This window comes from Trachemys scripta, chromosome 4 (assembly GCF_013100865.1).
Source record: "Trachemys scripta elegans isolate TJP31775 chromosome 4, CAS_Tse_1.0, whole genome shotgun sequence".
NCBI classification, from domain to species: domain Eukaryota; kingdom Metazoa; phylum Chordata; order Testudines; family Emydidae; genus Trachemys; species Trachemys scripta.
In genome coordinates this window covers 52178685-52202011 of record NC_048301.1, presented here as the reverse complement: position 1 = coordinate 52202011, position 23327 = coordinate 52178685, and the positions used below count along the sequence as shown (strand labels likewise).

The 23327-nt window shown below is 41.2% G+C and overlaps 1 protein-coding gene across 7 annotated transcripts in view; it reads right to left on the bottom strand.

Moving 5' to 3' along the window:
* NOVA1 (NOVA alternative splicing regulator 1) overlaps positions 1 to 23327 on the bottom strand; it is a 236089-nt gene that overhangs the window by 5398 nt on the left and 207364 nt on the right. The gene's annotated exons all lie outside the window — the stretch shown is intronic.

Sequence of the window (23327 nt, the reverse complement as noted above, 5' to 3'; positions counted from 1 at the left end):
TCTAAAGGTAAAATTTGTTTAATTAATAGGATGTGTCATTTTTACACGTTTTATTACCTCTGCTGAAATGTTTTCAGTGAGGAGCATTTCCCTAAACTAACAGATTATTCCTCTCATTTAAACAAGTTTTATGCTGGTATAATGTCACTAACTTCAATAGATTAACTTCCGATTCAGAATTTTGTGAGTAGAGAATCAGGGCCAAAGAATTAAAAATTCAACATAGTGTACTGGTGATTTTTCTCACATTTGTCTGCAATATACATTTCTTTAAAAATATTTTTGATCTTTTAATATACCATATGCCTTATAACATAACACAACAATTTCTCTGCACAAACCTCCATGTACACTGGCATACTGACATCCACTCATTCATACATGGAGGTTACGTGTAGTAGAAAGTTGGGAATAATAGTTTTCAGTTTTGAAATTGTTTTTACCCAAATCTGTCATTTCAATATCAGCAACAATAAAAACACATAAATATAAAAAAATTAAAATTATTTTCATTGTTCTGACATTACCATCTTATTATTCTAATTTCAAGAGGCTAACTTTCAAATAAAATGTCTGCCCTAGAAAATAAGCTTGTTCTAGTTTACCCATCCATTTGTTTTAGGTTTTAATAAAATACCAGTCACCTCAGTATCTACATGCTGAGAATGTCAGTCAAATCTTTAAAAGTACAAAACATTTAAAAAATAGAGAATGGTTAATATTTTCCATTTAATAAAATATGCAAATTCAAAATATTAATCTAAAATAACAGTTTTTAATGTTTGAATTGTTTTGAGTCTAATCTGAAGTTTTTAATCTCTAACATTTCAGTTACATTTAATCAATACCAAAAGATGTTATGTAAAATTAAAGAAATAAAAGCGTAAGGTTCTTATTCATTAAAAATTAGTTAAGTGCAGTTCTATGCTCCAAGACCTAAATATCAAGGAGCCTGTAGGCACAGGATCCGGAGACCTTGGTTATATTCCAAGCTGTCACTGACATACTGTGTGATCTTGGTCAAACCACTTAACATCTCTATTGATCAGTTTCTCCATCTATAAAATGTGGATAAAAATACTCACATATAAGTTGTGTGAGATCTAGAGATAAAAAATACTAAATTATTTTAGCTGAACCCTTCCTATCTATTTTTGTTTACATCTTCTGAAATGCAGCTCCTGAGGGAACATGGAGTCAGCCAAGAAGACTCAATAATGTGGCATTTCTTTTAATATATATTTTGAAGGTTTATGGTTTGTGCCACATATTAAAAAAAACCTTACCTGACCCCAATGGTATATGCCATGCTAAGCTCCTTTCGGGGTTTGCGGTAGCTGTGACTTGTCAGCCTTGGGCACATTGTGCCATTATAGCCAAGCAGGCAAGTCAGTCAGATACCTCAGTGATAGGTGCAGTATAAAAGCCTAGTTGGAAGACAGAAAGACATACTGACTTAGTTGATTTTAAAAAAGAACAAACCCCATCAAACTAAAGCTCATTCTGAACCTTTTGGGGCTGGTGCTTTCACTGGTTCTTATCAGAAGTTCCACTGGAATCAGTGGGTGTCTTGCTTAAATATAGAAGTCAGACTCAGATTCTTCTAACTATGCACTTTTGAAGGTTAGAGTCTTAGTGTCAATTCTAACAAGTTAATTTTGACTGGGTACATTTTATTATCATGATTCAATTGTGAGTGTTTTACCATTTGCACACACAATATCTAAGTAAAGTCACATGATTTATTAAAGTCCTTTTTTACATTTTTCATAAGCAAGGCATATGAACTCTCACAAGATAAACTCCCCCCCGCATACATGTCTATTTAGTCCAATGACATTTTGAGTTAATTAAAAATAATTCAATATGAGTTTTCTAATTTTAAATTTATGAGTTTCAGTCCATCTACAGGAATCATCCAAAGTACTTTTTTCACTTCTGCTCTACAAAATGACTTGGCAGGTATGATCTACCTTAAAACTGCATTGTGGGGCTTCATATCTATTGTGTCTCACTGATTTCCATATCAAAATTTCAGTTTACACGTTTTTTTTAAATAAATGCCAACCCTGCAAACTCAGCATGGAATCTGAAAGTCAAAATGAGTTCATTCTGGAGAGTGCCTCATCACCAACATTAAAGGCTCTGGAGTCAGAATTTTGTCCCCAGTTACAAATATTGGCCTTAAGTGGAGTTGCACAGGTGAAACAGAGCACATAATTTGAAGTCAGTGGGGTTGCAAAAGTATCCAGTATTAGGTATTTGATTGAACTATTCTTGTCACATGCAAAATCCAGTTCACTCTCCCATCGTTATGTTTGATCTGCAGGACTGTCAGTAGTAAAAAACCAATAATAATGTAATCATGTAAGTAATCGGATATGACTCTAAATACACAGAGAGCAGATCTGCTGAGTAAAAAGGTGTCAACTTTATAGTCACTTTTCAGTGTAAAACCACAACTTCAGTTCTCCAATAAAAACACCGTAGTCACTGACGATAAGAAACACTACCTCGAGTATTTTTAAATGTTGAAGATAAATAGGCAACAATTCTTTGTACTTAAAAATACAAACTTAATACACAAATTATGACAATTTATTTTTGGAGAAGAAATGTGATAATTATTGGATTCTAGACATTGTTATGCATTTTCTACCTACTGAAATAGAAAACACATTCTATTAAATATCAAATTATTTTAGAAATAGTGAATTACATGTTCTCATTATTAACTCTTCGTTAAATGACGATCCCCTTCAAAAGTTGGATTTACTATAATAATCCCAGTAAGGAATAAATTTTGTTTGGATGTATAAACACATTTAAAAATACATCAAATATTGTGTAAAGGCTATTCTAAACGAAAGTTTTAAAGAAAACACTAAATTATACCAAAATTCAGTTTTGATATAACAAAATAATTCTTCATCTCCCTGCTGACATGGGATTCTCTTCTTCAGTTTTGTCCTCTCTAGTTATAGAAGTCCCAAGTGATGGGACTTCTTTATGGATATTATTTAATAACCTAATACATCTAATTGTCAAGATGATTTTTCCGGCTATTCAATATAGTTTTTTGTCTTAGTTTCATCCCATTACTTTTAGTTATAACCCACACCCTGAATCTCTCCTAATAATTCCTCTCCTTCTGTGACATTTATACACTTCATCTAATTGCAATCTGTTATTCTATCTCATTTTATCTCTCTCTTCCCACCCTGAAACAATTCCACCTCTTTCCTCCCCAAAATAAATGCATATTTTGTCCCTTAAAAAAACTATTTCACATTGACCTAATTGCATTTTGATCTCCAAAGTCCACCTCTATCTAATTTCTCTGTCTGCCAGACTCACCAGTTCTATTTTAACCACTCAGAACTCAATCTGGACTCTGCCCCACTTACCTCATCAAAATTCCACATTGTCTTCATCTTAACTAACTTACCTTACCTGGGACTACTAGACAGCCTGGCAGAAAGAGATAGGGCTCACCCACCCTAGCTCCTCTGATTGCAGGTTAAGTGCACTGCTACCATGGGTCTAGGAGATTTGTCCCAGGGAGGAACGGGCTCCGTGCCACCTACCTACCCTGGGATGGCATAATTACATCAATCAGGGGTTTGGATTTTTCACACCCCTGACTGATGAGGGACACCAATACAATAAAAATTATATACAGCATTTAAAAATGTCTTTCCTGTGCTACAATCATCTTAGATTACTATAAAATAATTGTATATATCTATTTCACTTTTTCTCATTATGCTCTTTATTTACTATTTGTACTTTAGTCAGCTTGACAATGAAACTAGACTGGTCTTTTTGTACTAAACGTAACTTTGTTCCCATGCACCAGTACAGTGCTGCAGATACAGCAGGGAAATATTTATATCTAAAAATGTCACAAGTTGTTCCAAGCAGCCTAACCTGGCTCCTCCCACACCCATGATCTTCAGTGCCCAGTCAGACCCAGTTGCTAATTCTCCATTCAACTGAACCTATACTCCTTGAGGTCTTTCATTTTAGCACCAAAGTTACCAATTTTCCACAAAAGTTGGGGCCTACTTTTATTGTTGAAAATTATTTGCATCAGAAATGAAGACTCAGAATTGAGGTTATGGGAAGAGTTATTTATATTAAAGGAAAGAATCCTGTAGTGTTTTAAAATTCCTGCATGAATAATTATTTTGTTGTCCCTAATTTTGGTTCTTTGTCACGCACTGTGTCCCACATTTGGGCCTGGACCATTTGAGAGGTCTGGCTCATCACACTTCTGACACTTCTCCCCATTTTCAGCACCTGAATACTGACTTTCCTTTCACACGCCAACGTCAGACTATTGAACTTTATAGGCAAATAAAAACTCTTCTTCCCAGTTTACATTCCAAATTGCAATAGTCTGACGTTGGCGAGTGAAAGGAAAGTCAGCTGCAGGTGCAGAAGCAGATACTGTTTTTCTGCCAGTGGCTGCATGTGGGGGGGTCTAACATCTATATGGAAAGGCTGTCTTTTTCCAACAGCGGTTTCCACTTGCAAGTGAAAGTTGTGGGCTGAAAAAGGAGAATTATTAGAATTCTGTCTCTGCTCAATTATACATATGGTCACACTCTTCTCAGAAGTATTTAGCCATTGACAAATATCTCTTTCCAAGGTATAATGAAAAATGGCACAAAATTCTATGTATAGGTCCTTCTTCCTTGTATAAACATAAATCAAAAGTTTCTGAGTGGAAGAGAGGAAGAAACTGAATTCTCCATGATACATCATTTTAATAACATACTAGGAAATGTCACATCTCTTTCTTTTTTGTTCTGTGTAACATAAAAACAACATTACCTACTTCATGTATTAATGTTTCATGAGTTTCAAATTACATTTTTAGAGGAGTGTTAATGTATTTTGAGTAGCTTCCTTTACACTTCTCACCTTTTTATAATTAAAAAAGAAATAGTGTGCTGGTTACTTACTGAATTATACAACCGCACATAAACATGGATTTTCACTCTGTTACTGAACCTATAGTGTGTGTAGTGAAGTAATCATTCACACATACTAAGCTGTCATTCAGATGAAACATCTAGAAGAAATGTAAAATTGAAATCCTAACTGCTGTGGTCAGTAAAGATCTTATGGCACGTTTAGTAAGAGCTGTGGTGTTAGTCTCAGTCATCTGGCTAAATTCAAAATAATTTCACACTGCCTTTCTAAAATCACCATACAGTTTCAGTCCTTCATTTCTTGCTCTACTTTGTTGTATAGTGTTGCACAAACTGTTGCCACTAATGCACTCAGACATGGCTGTATTTCACAAATGACTGAATGTTTACTGTGTTTATGAAGTCCAGTAATTTGAGATGCTTTGTTTGAAAGACATGATGTAAATATAAGATAATATTATTACTGGAATTGCTTAAAAGAAAGAAACTGCACAATGATCTGGCAATGAAATAAAATAAAATAAAATCTTTAAAGGCCAAACGCAAGTCCTACCTAATTCACTAGGAAAACTCCTACTGACTTTGATTGGATCTGTATTTGACCTTAACACTGAGTCCCAACCCCTAGCACCAGGTCTAATTAGATATCTTAGTAACTGAATGATACTCAGAGGAGTGGGGAAGGAATCATCATTCCCAAGCACAGCAGACCTATTCTATGGAAGCTACTATTGCCTACATCAGGTAATTAAATTTGTCCCCCACACAGGAGATGGAGTGGAAGATCAGTGCAGTAGCCGATCCCTTGTACCGGCACCTGTTGCCCTCCTTTTACTGCTGTGTTCGTGGCTCAATGCCAATCACGGAGTGCACACCTACTGTGTGTCTCCCCATGTCCTATTCAAATCCCTTGTGCTGTGGAACCTCAGTGAGCATGCAACAGGGGGCTGGGCATGCTTCTGAATAGATAAACTATTTTAGCAGCTCTCCTACAAATGAACAAAATATGTTACCCTGTTTGTACTTTATAGTCACTTAGGGTATGTCTACACTACGAAATTAGTTCGAATTTATAGAAGCCGGTTTTATTGAAATCGGTTGTATACAGCCGATTGTGTATGTCCACACAATAAAATGCTCTAGGTGCTCTATTCGGCAGACCGCGTCCACAGTACGAGGCTAGCGTCGACTTCCGGAGCATTGCACTATGGGTAGCTATCCCACAGCTATCCCACAGTTCCCGCAGTCTCTGCCGCCCCTTGGAATTCTGGGTTGAGATCCCAATGCCCGGATGATGCAAAACAGTGTCGCGGGCGGTTCTGGGTACATGTCGTCAGGCCCCTCCCTCCCCCGTCACAGCAACGGCAGACAATAGATTCGCGCCTTTTTATCTGGGTTACCTGGGTTACCTGTGCAGACAACATGGAGCCCGCTCAGCACAGCTGAGCTCACCGTCACCATATGTCCTCTGGGTGCCGGCAGACGTGGGACTGCATTGCTACACAGCAGCAGCTGCTAACTGCCTTTTGGCGGTAGACGGTGTAGCATGAGTGATAGCCGTGGGGCTGGCAGCCGTAGTGCTGCATTGCACCAGCCCCTTGCAGGCGATGGTATATTATGACTGGTACCCGTCGTCGTCGTACTGGTATGGCTGTCAATCATGGCCACCTGGGCAGACATGCTACTGTTTCGATGATGACGGTTACCAGTCATAATATACTATTTTCTGCCAATTGCCCAATATTGTCTGCTAAGCACCCAGAAGAGGCCGAGGGCGATGCTGGGTGCTGGCGGACGTGGGGCTGGCAGACGTGGGGCTGCATTGCTACACAGCAGCAGCCCCTTGCCTTTTGGCAGATGATGGCATATTATGATTGGTATCCGTCATCGTCATACTGGTATGGCTGTCACTCATGCTGCAGCGTCGGCTGCCACCTTAAGATGTAAAAAATAGATTTGTTCTGTGTTCATTTGCTTCCCCTTCCTCCGTGAAATCAACGGCCTGCTAAGCCCAGGGTTTCCAGTTTAATCTTTGGGGGGACCATTCTGTGTGACAGTTGTTTGTGTTTCTCCCTGTTCCTGTACCTGTACGCCATGTCGTCACTCGGCCCTCCCTCCCTCCCGCCCTCCTTCTCCTGGTCCATCAGATACTACTTTCGCGCCTTTTTTCTGACCAGGCGCCATAGCTAGCACTGGGATCATGGAGCCCGCTCAGATCACCGCGGCAATTATGAGCACTATGAACACCACGCGCATTGTCCTGGAGTACATGCAGAGCCAGAACATGCCAAGGCGAAACCCGGACCAGGCGAGGAGGCGATTGCAGCGCGGCGACGAGAGTGATGAGGAAATTGACATGGCCATAGACCTCTCACAAGGCACAGGCCCCAGCAATGTGGAAATCATGGTGTTACTGGGGCAGGTTGATACCGTGGAACGCCGATTCTGGGCCCGGGAAACAAGCACAGACTGGTGGGACCGCATCGTGCTGCAGGTATGGGACGATTCCCAGTGGCTGCGAAACTTTCGCATGCGTAAGGGCACTTTCATGGAACTTTGTGACTTGCTTTCCCCTGCCCTGAAACGCCAGGATACCAAGATGAGAGCAGCCCTCACAGTTGAGAAGCGAGTGGCAATAGCCCTGTGGAAGCTTGCAACGCCAGACAGCTACCGGTCAGTCGGGAATCAATTTGGAGTGGGCAAATCTACTGTGGGGGCTGCTGTGATCCAATTTGCCAGGGCAATGAAAGACCTGGTGATAGCAAGGGTAGTGACTCTGGGCAACGTGCAGTCAATAGTGGATGGTTTTGCTGAAATGGGATTCCCAAACTGTGGCGGGGCCATAGACGGAACCCATATCCCTATCTTGTCACCGGAGCACCAAGCCACCGACTACATAAACCGCAAGGGGTACTTTTCAATGCTGCTGCAAGCCCTGGTGGATCACAAGGGACGTTTCACCAACATCAACGTGGGATGGCCGGGAAAGGTACATGATGCTCGCGTCTTCAGGAACTCTGCTCTGTTTCGAAAGCTGGAGGAAGGGACTTTCTTCCCGGACCAGAAAGTGACCATTGGGGATGTTGAAATGCCTATCGTGATCCTTGGGGACCCAGCCTACCCCTTAATGCCATGGCTCATGAAGCCATACACAGGCAGCCTGGACAGGAGTCAGGACCTGTTCAACTACAGGCTGAGCAAGTGCCGAATGGTGGTGGAATGTGCATTTGGACGTTTAAAAGCGCGCTGGCGCAGCTTACTGACTCGCTCAGACCTCAGCGAAAAGAATATCCCCATTGTTATTGCTGCTTGCTGTGCGCTCCACAATATCTGTGAGAGTAAGGGGGAGACCTTTATGGCGGGGTGGGAGGTTGAGGCAACTCGCCTGGCCGCTGATTACGCGCAGCCAGACACCAGGGCGGTTAGAGGAGCACAGCAGGGCGCGGTGCGCATCAGAGAAGCTTTGAAAACGAGTTTTGTGACTGGCCAGGCTACTGTGTGAAACTTCTGTTTGTTTCTCCTTGATGAACCCTCCAACCCCCCCCCCCCGACCCGGTTCACTCTACTTCCCTGTAAACCAACCACCCCACCCCACCCTCCCCTCCCCTCCCGCTTGCAGAGGCAATAAAGTCATTGTTTTTTCACATTCATGCATTCTTTATTAGTTCCTTACAGAGGTAGGGGGATAATTGCCAAGGTAGCAGGGATGGGTGGGGGAGGAGGGATGGAAAAGGACACACTGCATTTTAAAACTTTAACTCTTATTGAAGCCCAGCCTTCTGATGCTTGGGCGATCATCTGGGGTGGAGTGACTGGGTGGACGGAGGCCCCCCCACCGTGTTCTTGGGCGTCTGGGTGACGAGGCTATGGAACTTGGGGAGGAGGGCTGTTGGTTACACAGGGGCTGTAGCGGCGGTCTCTGCTCCTGCTGCCTTTCCTGCAACTCAACCATACGCTCGAGCATATCACTTTGATGCTCCAGCAGACGGAGCATTGCCTCTTGCCGTCTGTCTGCAAGCTGACGCCACCTATCGTCTTCAGCCCGCCACCTCTCCTCTCGTTCATGTTGGACTTTTCTCATCTCCGACATTGACTGCCTCCACGCATTCTGCTGTGCTCTATCAGCGTGGGAGGACATCTGCAGCTCCGTGAACATCTCGTCCCTCGTCTTACGTTTTCTCTTTCTAATGTTCACGAGCCTCTGCGAAGGAGAAACATTTGCAGCTGGTGGAGGAGAAGGGAGAGGTGGTTAAAAAAGACACATTTTAGGGAACAATGGGTACACTCTTTCATTACAAGGTCGCATATTTCGGCTTGCAGGCAGCCATCGTAGGCCACAGTGTTTTGGCTTATTTAACCTTCTTAACATGCGGGAAAGGTTGCAAACAGCAGCGCATTTCCCATCTCAAGGATGAATTGGGTTGTCCATTTAAAATGGGGTTTCAATGTAAAAGGAGGGGGCTGCGGTTTCCCGGTTAACATGCGGCACAAACACAAGTAAACCACCCCCCCCACACACACACACACGATTCTCTGGGATGATCACTTCACCCCTCCCCCCCACCGCGTGGTTAACAGCGGGGAACATTTCTGGTCCGAATAGCAGGAACGGGCGCCTCTGAATGTCCCCCTTAATAAAATCACCCCATTTCAACCAGGAGAGCTTTCTGGAGATGTCCCTGGAGGATTTCCGCTCCATCCCCATACACGTTAACAGACTTGCTTGCTTTTTTTTGTAATGTTTACAAATATTTACAAAGTTACACTCACCAGAGGTCTCCTGTGTGCCCTGAGGGTCTTGGGTGAGTTCGGGGGTTACTGGTTCCAGGTCCAGTGTCACAAACATATCCTGGCTGTTGGGGAAACCGGTTTCTCCGCTTCCTTGCTGCTGTGAGCTACCTACAGTACCTCCATCGTCATCTTCCTCGTTCCCCGAACCGTCTTCCCTGTGTGTTTCTCCAGTGAGAGAGTCATAGCACACGGTTGGGGTAGTGGTGGCTGCACCCCCTAGGATCGCATGCAGCTCCGCGTAGTAGCGGCAAGTTTGCGGCTCTGCCCCGGACCTTCCGTTTGCTTCTCTGGCTTTGTGGTAGGCTTGCCTTAGCTCCTTAATTTTCACGCGGCACTGCTGTGTGTCCCTGTTATGGCCTCGGTCCTTCATGGCCTTGGAGATCTTTTCTAATACTTTTCCATTTCTTTTACTGCTACGGAGTTCAGCTATCACTGCTTCATCTCCCCATATGGCGAGCAGATCTCGTACCTCCCGTTCGGTCCATGCTGGAGCTCTTTTGCGATCCTGGGAGGACTCCATGACGGTTACCTGTGCTGATGAGCTCTGCGTGGTCACCTGTGCTCTCCACGCTGGGCAAACAGGAAATGAAATTCAAACCTTCGCGGGTCTTTTCCTGTCTACCTGGTCAGTGCATCTGAGTTGAGAGCGCTGTCCAGAGCGGTCACAATGAAGCACTGTGGGATAGCTCCCGGAGGCCAATAACATCGAATTCCGTCCACACTACCCCAATTCCGACCCGCAAAGGCCGGTTTTATCGCTAATCCCCTCGTCGGAGGTGGTGTAAAGAAACCGGTTTAAAGGGCCCTTTAAGTCGAAAGAAAGGGCCTCGTTGTGTGGACGTGTCCAGGCTTAATTCGGTTTAACGCTGCTAAAGTCGACCTAAACCCGTAGTGTAGACCAGGCCTTATACAGCCCAAAATGCCGTTAGCCTTCTTGTCAACAAGAGCACANGCCCTTTAAGTCGAAAGAAAGGGCCTCGTTGTGTGGACGTGTCCAGGCTTAATTCGGTTTAACGCTGCTAAAGTCGACCTAAACCCGTAGTGTAGACCAGGCCTTATACAAATTAATTTAAAGTCTAATTCATTAAATTCAGTATTACAAAATACAAATATTGTTAGCAAACTTTGGGAACTGTTTTACATTTGTAGTAGCAAAATAAATGTGAGATTTCATTTTCAGAAAGATTATTTATACTTTTTAAAGAAATACTATGATTCAGATTCTTTGGTCTGGCTGAGCTGTACTGCGGGCAGGAGCAGAAGGTAGGACAAAGATGGATTTCAAACAGCTTTATGAATTCCCAGGGACAAGGCCTTTGGGTGCTGGTTTGGTCCCAGAATTATGCCCAGCTGCCCCTGTTTAAAGCAATGCCACAACCTTGCTCCCTTTTCCTGGACAAGTTCAGTTGCAAAAAAATTGGTTTAGAGCTATTGTGCTAATTCTGCACTGCCAAAAGAATCCTTAAAGGGCTGGATCCATTAGCTTTATGGCTGCTTTGTGGCACCAGAGCGGCACAAAGTCTTTCTAGATGATATGCTCTAGTTCAACCAGAAGTTATTGGGCTTGATGCAGGCATCAGTGGGTGAAATTCTATGGCCTCTGTTATGCAGGATATCAGACTAGATGATCTTAATAGTCCCTGCTGACCTTGAAGTCTATAAGTAAGAACTAAAGAAGCCATAGCAGTGCTGAGAATCTAGGCCTTCAAGTGCAGTAGGAATTTTCAAGTTAAGTACAAAACCCGTAATAAAAAACTGCATATTAAAAAACAAAAAACAAAACACAAAGGATGATCTATTTATCACCATTAACTCTGGTAAATATATGGCTAAATATATGTTTACATGCTTTTAAAACACCTGAACGTTGAAAATTATATGAAGAAATTATTATATTTAAATTTCATTGAGATGAAAAGCCTGCTGTTGGTTAAAGAGCACGTGACTCTCACTGAAGCTGACTAGAAACTGTGTGTGTAGAAGACCTGCAAGTAGGGTGACAAGATCACAAGAATAAAATATGGGGACACATGTGTGTGTGTGGGGGGGGGGTGGGGACAGCCACAGACTCACAGTCCCCCACGGAACCACAGAGGAGGGAGATGCACAGCCCTAGGAAGCTGCAAGGGGGGTGTATGGCTTGGCTCCATTCCCGGCTCCAGCACCCCCTGCAAGCTGCGGGTAAGCACGGCCCGGCTCCAGCTGCGGGTCTGGGGACACACGGCCCCTGCCACATGCCACCGGTTGGGGGGCACACAGCCCTGGCTCCAGCCCCATGCTGGGTCCCCAGCAACCCAGCCACATGCTGCGGGTCGGGGTGGGGGAGGGCCACATGGCCCTGGTGCCAGCCCCCGCCGCATGCTGCAGGCCTTTGGCTCCAGCATCCACTACATGCTGCGGGGAAGGGGCGCACAACCCCAGCTCCAGTCCCTGCTGCATGCCACGGGTGGGGTGGCGCATTGCCCTGGCTCTAGCCCCCGATGGAAGCCTCAGGTCGGGGGCACACATCCCGGGCTCCAGCCCCTGCCACATGCCGCAGGTTGGGGTCGCCCGGCCCCAGCTCCAGCCCAACTGCAAGTCGGGGGCGCACAGTCCTGACCCCCGCTGGATGCCGCGTGGTCGTGACCCCTGCCGCAAGCTGCATGTGGGGGGTGCACAGCTCCAGCTCAGGCCTCCGCTACGAAGGGGGGTCTCGGGGCTGGGGCAGTAAGTTGGGGCACGGGAGGAGGGGGTTCAGAGTGGTGACTCCAGCAGGGAGCGTGGGTGCAGGAGAGGGCTCGGGGCTGGGGCTTGGGTTGCACTTACCTCAGGCAGCTCCCTTGAAGTGGCAACATTTCCCTCGGGGTCCTAGGCGGAAGTGTGGCTAGGTGGCTCTGTATGCTGCCTTGCTGGCAGGCGCCACCTCCACAGCTCCTATTGGCCACGGTTCCTGGCCAATGGGAACTGCGGAGCCAATGCTCATGAAGGGGGCAGTATGCAGAGCCCCCCTTGCTATCCCTGCGCCTAGGACCCAGAGGGAGATGTCCGCTTCCGGGGAGCTGTGCAGAGCCAGCTAGGTAGGGAACTTGCCAGCCCCATGCCAACCAGAGGTTTGGCAACCCTACAATATTGTACAGAGAGTTCAATATCAGACAGTCCCGATTTTACTAGGACGTTTGGTTACACTACCTGCAAGACATCCTAAAAATGCATTATGAATTTCCTCCTTTAATACTGTTGGCTAAACTATAGCATTTTTGAATGATACTCCAAACTACATCATATTTTTATTGACAAAAGATTTTTAAAATTTTCCTATTGAATCCTACTGATGAACATTGGTTTCAACGAGAGCTTTTTGTTAGCTTCCATAGAGTAAAAGCTTGTCAGTATTGAAAGCTAACTTTAAAAAAGGATTTAAGCATATTTTTCTTTACAGACACCAGGATATTACTCATGGTGACATAAGCATACTGTTAAAAAATAATCAATATATAAAAAAATCTTATTTAAACAGTACTTAGAATCCATTTATTGCTCTTTATCAGTCAGGTAATGAAGGCCTGTATTGTTAAACCTGTAAGTAATAAATTCTCCTGGGTTAATATGTGATTCATGACAAATCATTTATTAACAACATCATTAGGTACAGGAAAAAATGAACAAGCGATTTGTTTTTAATATTTAAAAATGACCCGAAGAAGATAAAAAAAAGTATCTTTAGGAAATATGATATGAAGTTAATACATAAAATGAAGATACAAAAATAAGGCTTAAGTTAGTATTCAATAGCTCCACCCTGCTCTGTGGACACTGATCAGTATCTCTAGTATAAACAGCTCTGGTACAGTGCGTAGACGACTACCTGCTACAGCTAATCATACAAGATATTTTTCATCATATCCATAATGTACAGTACACAGCAGAATCAAAACATACCATTCATATAATAAAGCCTATACAACCTGGGGCAAATGCGGTGCTATGTCTCCCCAAGGCTGTGAAGGTCTCCAGACCAAACATAATCATTTCAATTCACTCTGCAGTGTGGAGGAGTAGGATTTGAGGAGAACATGAAGGACGTTGGCTTCACTGTGCTGTGGAGCACAGCTCATTGAACGCTTCTTGTGGCAATGCAGATTGGAGAAGGAAGTGGCTCTTTCCCATACACAGACTAACCAGCCTATAATTCCCCAAAGGGGAAGAAGCAAGTACACAGGAAACAACAGAGCTATTGCAAACAAAATATTCTTATGGAATTCCATAGGACACAGCCCAGCTAATCAGGTTGCTTACTGATTTCCATCTTTTGAAAAATTGCAACAATAATTCTATACCTGCAAATTTCCATGGGTTTTCACTGGCATAGCTATCTATATTTTTATGATGTTTCTTCTTATGCCTGAGGCTTATATTAGAAAACCATGGCAAACAACTGAAAAAGCATGGTGGGATCACAAACTTGAATAGACCATAAGAAAATGTAGTTAATGTGAAGTTATAAATAGCTCATACATTTTCTCAGATACGCTGAACTCAGGAGCAACATCGACTCCAGGAATGGAGAAGACTGAATTGATTCTTCAAGATCAAGTCCAGTGACTTTCACAAAACTAGCAGAATAAAATCTCATTCCCATCTTGAGAAAATTTCAGTGTTTGCCATTTAAAAGTCAACATTTATACAGAGATATTTGGTTTGGTTTTAGTTATTTTCTATGCTAATTAAAAGGAAAAACTGAGGTATATCAGCTGCAACTGTGACTGTTAGCAAATGCTGACTTTTAAATTTTAATCACTACAGTTTTCAATGGCTAGTAAAGGACTTCTAGGACCATGCTTGGATCTTGGTATGAAGAGCTAATTATTATTATTACTATGTATTTTGGAATGCACTCTTTCATCAACTGTCTCCCTAGTAACAATCAAGGGAGAATTCCTATACTCTCACTATTTAGTTTCCTAGCAGAGAAGACAAATTTTTCTGCCAGGTGTTGCCACATAGATTATTTAATACTACCTCAATTGAAATACTTGACCTCGGAAGCAGAAGAGCTTCTGTAGAGAGCTACATTGAGTTAAAGCTCCCTTGGACTCCTTAAAGTGTTTGATCAATTCATCATTCAACTGTTCTTCCCAGTTATTTCTTTGAGACAGAGGACATTGGTAAGAGTCTCCTCGTGAGGCCAACCAGAAACTAATATTTTCAAAGCAGTGAAAGTTTAACTCTGAAATGCTAGGAAGACAATCTCTTTGTCTCTTTGATGTACAGTTAGGTTTTGCTATGGTCTCCCCTTGGGACATGGTAACCCGAGAAACATATTTTTCTTTAAGAAGGGCAAGATTAAAAAGATGAAAGAGGCAACACTATGCTGATGGAGAAAAGAAAAAGATTCTGAAAACAAAAATATTATTTTGGTATTCATTCACACTGATCCACTTTTTCTCTAGACCAGTGTTTCCCAAACTTGGGATGCCACTTCTGTAGGGAAAGCCCCTGGCGGGACGGGCCAGTTTTTTTACCTGCCGCGTCTGCAGGTCTGGCCAATTGCGGCTCCCACTGGCCGCGGTTCACTGTTCCAGGCCAATGGGAGCTGCTGGAAGCGGCGTGGGCCAAGGGCTGTGCTGGCCGCTGCTTCCAGCAGCTCCCATTAGCCTGGAGCATCGAACCGCAGCCAGTAGGAGCCGTGATTGGCCGGACCTGTGAATGCGGCAGGTAAACAAACCGGCCTGGCCTGCCAGGGGCTTTCCCCTACACAAGCGGCATCCCAAGTTTGGGAAACACTGCTCTAGACTAATTTTATCTGAGTACATACAAATATTTAATATCTGCAATACAGCCTTGATGTAATTAAAATATTTAACTATACTGGGCATATCTGTTATCTACTATACACTTTCTTTTACTGTAGTGTAGTTGCTAAGCTAGTTTTTCTTTCCCATAATAAGATTGCAACTTTGGGGCCATTACTATAAAATGGGGGGTTAGAACAGTCTCCCTTGAGTGACAAAAGTAGTATGGAGCTAGTGCAACTTCTCAGCTCCATTGTGGCTTGGACTACATCTCTTCTCATGAAAGAGAATCAACGTTTCCATCTGGTGCTGATGGGGTTCATGTAAGGACTCAGTCTCTCTCTGAACAAGATTTAATGGCATCCATGGCATAGTGACTGTCAAGGCTGTATCCCCACTTTGAACTTTAGGGTACAAATGTAGGGGCCTGCATGAAAACTTCTAAGCTTAACTACCAGCTTAGCTCTGGTCCCGCTGCCACCATTCCCTCCCTGGGAAGCCTTGAGAAACCTTTCACCAATTCCCTGGTGAATACAGATCTAAACCCCTTTGATCTTAAAACAAGGAGAAATTAACCATTCCCCTCCTTCCTCCCACCAACTCCTGGTGAATACAGTTCCAACCCCCCTGGGATCTAAAACAAGGAGAAATTAACCATTCCCCCTTCTTCCTCCCACCAACTCCTGGTGAATACAGATCCAACCCCCTTGGATCTAAAACAAGGAAAAATCAATCAGGTTCTTAAAAAAGAAGGCTTTTAATTAAAGAAAAAGGTAAAAATCATCTCTGTAAAATCAGTATGGAAATTAACCTTACAGGGTAATCAAACTTAAAGAGCTCAGAGGACTCCCCTCTAGTCTTAGGTTCAAAGTACAGCAAACAAAGATAAACACTCTAGTAAAAGGTACATTTACAAGTTGAGAAAACAAAGGAAAACTAACATGCCTTGCCTGGCTATTTACTTACAAGTTTGAAATAGGAGAGGCTTGTTTAGAAAGATGTGGAGAACCTGGATTGATGTCTGGTCCCTCTCAGTCCCGAGAGCAAACGCACTCCCAAAACAAAGAACACAAACAAAAGCCTTCCCCCGTACCCCCCAAGATTTGAAAGTATCTTGTCCCCTTATTGGTCCTTTAGGTCAGATGCCAGCCAGGTTACCTGAGCTTCTTAACCCTTTACAGGGAAAAGGATTTTGGAGTCTCTGGCTAGGAGGGATTTTATAGTACTGTACAGAGGCCAGCTGTTACCCTTCCCTTTATAGTTATGACAGTGACCAACATCTGGGTGTGGTAGGATCTGACATTTACAGTTGGATTGTCAATTAGGAAGGTAGATGATGATCTCATTGAAACTGGGCTCTTTTCCAGGATTCCCTAACCATCTTTAGACAGCATCCTTGTCTATTTTTAAAAAGTTGTGAGCCATGATTTTCAAAAATGTGGCCTAAAGTTAGACTTCTAGGTACATATTTAAAACTCTAAATACAAGTAACCTGCTGGATGTTCAGCACTTTTGAAAACCAGACCATGTACTCACTCCATTAAAAATGGATTCACCAGTCTAACTTTAGGCACCTCTTTTTGAAACTCCTGGCCATGACCTTTTCTGACAGTTTGGAACTGAAGCCATGTTCCATTGTCCTCAACAAATGTGTAACATCAACAGTCAACCTGTGAACCAATGACCAGAGAAGCGACTAGTCTGTGCATGGGCAAAAGCTTATTTCCTCCTTATATAAGTGCACTGAAGCCAACTCAGTTTATGTGAGAATGAAGGATACTGTCATGGTTAGGCATCACATTCTGAAAAAGGGTTTTTACAAAGAGTAAAATGAATAGAAACACTTCAATGAATTCTTAATTTCTTTAAGTAAGCACCAGTCTTTCTTCAGAAAGAACACACTAATATGATTTTAGTTGAACAATTTAAAAGAGGCACTATGATACTAACTCGTTCAAAAGGTCCCAGTAGCTATGCAATGACAGAAAAAAATAAACTCCTAATTACTGCTCTCTCACTGAAGATAGCTCTAACAGAGAAGCTTGGAGGAAAGGGAAGAACTACCCCCATAACACAACACATGACTATCACTTGCTTATTTGTGTGGGAAAATAGGTATGGCATGTTCACATCCAAGGAACAACTCAAGAAGAAAATAACAAAAGGACATCATCGTCCCACAATTCATGATTCTAGAAGAAAATAAAGTAAACAAAAACAGCAAAAATGTTTCCTTACAGAGGACAAGTATATTATCCTACTCTATTTACACTAAACTAAAGCCAAGTGTTAGAAAGTCACAGCTGAAATAACTTAATGGATAAGTATGTTCATGAAATAAAACAAATGAAAAGCTTCCATAGAAGGGTTCTATGGAACAAGAGTGTCTCTCTGTTATAGAGTTAAGATGATTCCGTGTTAGAGTTACTCCATCTCTGTCTCTGAAAATTATTCTTGCAGCACATATGTAGTAAACAGTTCCCCTCCCCCCCATCTTAAGTTATACTAGTAATGAAGGGAAGGAATTTTGTTAAATATGACTTATCTGACAGAGCGCCTGTACACACACACACACACACACACACACACACAGAACACTACACAGTTCCTAGTACCATCAATGTGTGGCACAGCTGATTCACTTGATATTTTGGGGGCTTGATATTTTGAAACTGCTCCCCATTTTGTACATTCAAATTGTTTGCAGGTACAAAATTGTGAAGTAACAATGGAAGATTAATTTAAAACTCTTAACATTTGCACTACAGAATATATGTGTTCACACACACACACACACACACACACACACACACACACACACACAGAGTAAATGGTGAAAGACAAATTAATTATTGCATTATATTCATGTGAGCATTGTGAAAAATGACCAGTTTGGAGGGTAGGAAGTTAAACTGCTGTATTTAGATGAACAATTATGGTTTTGTATTAAATCTATAAAGTTGTCTAATAATATATACAATACTCAACATACAGAATTTCTGATTGTATTCTCTGTTCTGCCAAGCTCTGCTAAGTATAAGAATGGAGAAGTGAAGGGATGCAAATCTGACTTTAATCTACTTTTGTGCATAAGTTAGAGCAGCCTGATTTCTGTTCTGAACTACATCTGGCTCTCCTCATCTCCCTAGGGTTGTTCACACAGCTGAGAACAGCTTTAGTGCAGTGGAAATTTGGCCACAGTCCCTATATAGCACCTATATCACTGGCTGTGAGGAACGCTGTGTAGAGCAACTCTGTTGGTTTTACAGCATGTGGAGACTCCCCCTAACTTGAGGATCTTTTCCAATGGTTGCCTCTGCTAGTTTTAAGATACCTTTACATCATTCTGGCAATGCAAAGGGGCAGTAACAGAACAGACAATTGTCTTATCGTCTGCTTAACTGTTAGAATGGGAAGTTCATCTAGTAGGAACCACACAATTAATATGTCAACAAAGACCTATCTCAAAGATGGCATTAATGAAAGAGGAACGGGACAGTTAAAGAAACATTAGCTCAATATCCATACCTCTTAAGGTTAAAAAAAAGTTAATTGGCAGAATCTATATTAGAAAAGGAATGTAGTTTCACTAATGAATGCATGTCTTCCAAGTATAATAACCACCTTTGATTGGACTAGGGGACAACATAACCCCATAATGTTAACAGAGACTTTTGACATGTTGAGATGAGGGTCTCCTCTCACAGACACATTGAATATTTTCTTTCAGAGGTGCTTTCTGACAAGGGTCAGAGAACAAAACAAGCTAATAATACCAGAACATTGGTCTAGGAAAATATTTCAATACTTTGTAACTAAGTTACAGGACAACCTAGCACTTATCATAGTATTTGTTTAAGTGTGATTTATTTACGGTCACCTTTAATTTTATGACTTTTTTTCTCTTTATTTTTATAAACTGGCAATGAAACGTTCTTTGAATCAACACAACCTGAACTGGGTTATGGAAGTGTGGTGATAACTGAAAGGCATTTAAGAGAGAGAAACAGAACTCCTGACATTGGCGGAGGTAGTGCCAGAAATTAGTAACTATTTGCTTATAAGATTAAAGGCATGGAAGAGGTTGTGATATCCCTTCCCCAAAAATGCAACAGAGGAGTTGGTGAGTATTAGGTGGGCCAGTGGTAAAAGCCAACCTCCTTGAAAGGTAAAAAGTTCAGTTACAAGTACGCTGGAGTAAGAGTAGATGATTGCATTCTCCTCAGGAGCCTCATGAAACTGAAATGTGTATCCTATTAAATCTAGCCCCAGTGAGGAAAATTACAAATACATACCACTGAACAAAAATTCTCCAAATATATTGTCTCCACAGATCCACACTTTTGGGGATATGTTCGTCCAAAAATGGGGATCTGTGTAGCTATATTTCAGGAAAGGGAAACTGAGTAAAAATAAAGCATAAAAACAAAGAAATGGTGAGGATTTTTGAATTGCGGGCAAGAATGATAAAAGCCAGGCATGCTCAGCTATTGAAGTGTAGCTATTATATGCATGTAAATACCTGTGGTTAGATGCTCAGCTAGGGTAAAGGGGCACATGGTGAAATGGCGATTTACACCAACTGTTCATATACACACATTTGCACACATGCATCAGGCATTTATACACCTAAGATAGATGAGTAATTATTTGTGTGCATCTAACTTTAAAAATATTACTCCAAAAGAGTAAAGGCAGAGTCATCAGATTCATTTTTGGAATTCATGGCTTCTATAGGTTTCCTTTCTTTTTTCCTTTTGAAGACATGTATTTACCTTCATCTGTTGCCTTGACCTCTACTCCTACTACCCCACCACTATTTTTTCTGCTGTGATGGATTTCAATTTTCTTATATTCTGATGCAGATGTTCTTGTTAGCGCTTAGTCCTTTAGGAACCACAGCTTTGATAACATCATTTTGAAAACAATCATTTTAAAACACAAAATAAAAAACATCTGTCTCCATGCACTGATAAAAAGTGAGGAAACCAGCAGCTCTAAATGATGCTTTTAAAATATTTTTCTCTTTACAAATGCTTTTGACTGCAGATTTCAATACTGTTCATTATATTTTTTCTTTTTAATTGAAAAAAATTAATTAGATACAATTAGTCTTTATTACTTCTAAGAGCAGGTGGTGATTTCATTTTAAAGAAGGGCTTAATTTCACCAATTAAAGACTAATTTATGATTATGTCATCACACCCATGAAGCATCAGGTTCACAAGGTGGAGGTTAACTGAATTGTAATTTTTTATAGTAAAACACTGCCTGTTTGCAAGACAGTGCTCAATCTGTGTATTATAAATTATTTATAGTTTATGAAAATTCTCAAACCTGCACAAAATAGAAAGTCATTAGTATTGGTGCCACTTCATTCAGCCATATTAACATTGGCATGAAATATTGACAGCAATGGGTGTTTTTTTCATGGTTTAGACAGCAAACTAGACCATATTTCAAATAAAAGTAATCTAATATTATAAAAATGACAAAACATTCCAGAAAAATTCCATATTCAGAAACTGGTAGTAAACTACTCATACTTTACTGATATGGTTTATCACCACCAAGGACTCATAGACACATTTATTTCTTATATTTCATTACTATTCCTCTACTTTTCTTACGTCTAAAAAGTCAGTGGTCAAAAGGAAAGATGGTGTGAATGTTTTGGAACAATCGATAATAGAGCAAGAATATTTTATTTAATAATTGACACATTTTAACTGACATATGATACACATTGTACTATACTTACACTACTACATTTGAGTTTGAGTGACAAGTGTTGAATGGTATAAACCATGGATTATAGATATATTATATCTACAACAGTAATAACATTTGTAATTTGTGACTAAATCATAACTAATATAGAGAACATATTAAACTAATATCAAGGCATCACATATGTATGTATTTTACATTAGAACCTCAGATTTACGAACACCACAGGAATGTAGGTTGTTTGTAACTCTGATAAAACATTCTGGCTGTTCTTTCAAAAGTTTACAGGTGACACTGACTTAATACACCTTTAAAACTTTACTATGCAGAAGAAAAATGCTGCTTTCCCTTTATTTAGTAGTTTACGTTTAACACAGTTCTGTACTGTATTTGCTTCCCCACACCCCTTTTTTTTTGTTTCTGCTGCTACCTGATTGTGTACTTCCGGTTCCAAATAAAGTGTGTGGTGGATTGGTCAGTTCATAACGCTGGTGTTCATAACTCTGAGGTTCTACTGTATACTGAATTATCTTCAAATCATTCATGGTTTCTAACAAATTTAAATTCAGAATTCTAAATCTCACATATATTTTTCCATCTGAGTTGTAATTTGTATGTCACTGTCTTGCATTCATACTTTCCCATATTAGTGTTAGAAAAATAGGAATAGGTTATTTTATCACCAAAAATTAAAACAAAATATTTATTTAGAACTTGTATGTAATAAAGACAGCTATTAATGTCATATACATAAATATGTGTTGTCCAGCAATTCAGTCTCACATTATTTGTAAATTGCTATTGAGAATATATTTGAAATGTCTGGCATGAATTCTCTAATTACTGTGAAACAATAAAAGTAGGAATTCATTCAAAGCCGAATGACACTAAGCAGTTCAAACACAAATGAATGATAATCATATATAAACTGATAAACTTCTTTAATCAAAAACTAATTATCAACTATTTCTTTCTGTTCCCATCATAAGGAGCTGTAACTTTGCTTCTGGAGCAGATATATACATTTTTTGTAAAGCTCATTCAACTAGATATTCTTGCACATAACATGATCAATAATTCTTCAATGACCTGCTTATCTTCTGACATGGTTTCTTCTTCTGCATCATTTAATTGCAAATAAGCACTGGTCTGTAGAAGATCTGTAAGGAATTCTGTTCTGCTTCACTAGAGTCTTTCCCACGACATTAATCACAGTTTAATTTCATCATTAATCTACTCCACAAAGCAATAACACTTTAAAAGGACCTTAAATGGGAGACTGCATTTCAGCATCTCACTGGTAGAGGGCATATGTTAATTTAATATCAGAAATTATTACAATTACAATTAAGAAAATAAAATGGCTTGAATTATTCTTATTACATTTATGCACTGGGTAAGTGAACAATAAATAACCATAAGAAAAGTTGTAGGAGCATGAAAATAGAACAACATATTACAGGGGTGGCCAAACTTACTGACCCTCCGAGCTGCATATGACAATCTTCAGAAGGTCAAGAGCTGAGGCGCACCTGCCAGGGCTCGGGGCTTCGGCCCCCCCCTCCCTGCTGGGCAGAAGCCCTTATCCCATCACCCCACTGCAAGCAAGGGTCCGAAGCTCCCCCCAGATCTGTATGTGGAGAACGGGGGTATGTGGAGGGCTCCGCGAGCCGCACTTAATTGTAAAAGAGCCACATGTGGCTCACGAGCCACAGTTTGGCCACCTGTGACATATTACATTAGAGATGTGAATGAAGCACTTACAATGCAGTGGAAATTGCCAAAAGGGAAATTTTCAGAAATTTTGAGAAATTATAAAATTTAAAATATACTTTTCCCCTACAGCCCCCATCCCAATAATATATTCCAAATTGGAATGGGTGCATAATTTTGAATGCAGCATTTTTATTACTGATGAAGGTGTGTGAAAAACAGCGAGACCAACATGATTCTCACAGCTCGGGTTCAGTTCACAGGTTGCCACTTAGAAAACAAACCAATACCTTTTTAATTGTAAATTGAGCAAATTCAACATGGAATCAGTGAGAAACATGAAACCTCATCGCGCCATTTTGAGTGCCACTTTTCAGAGAAC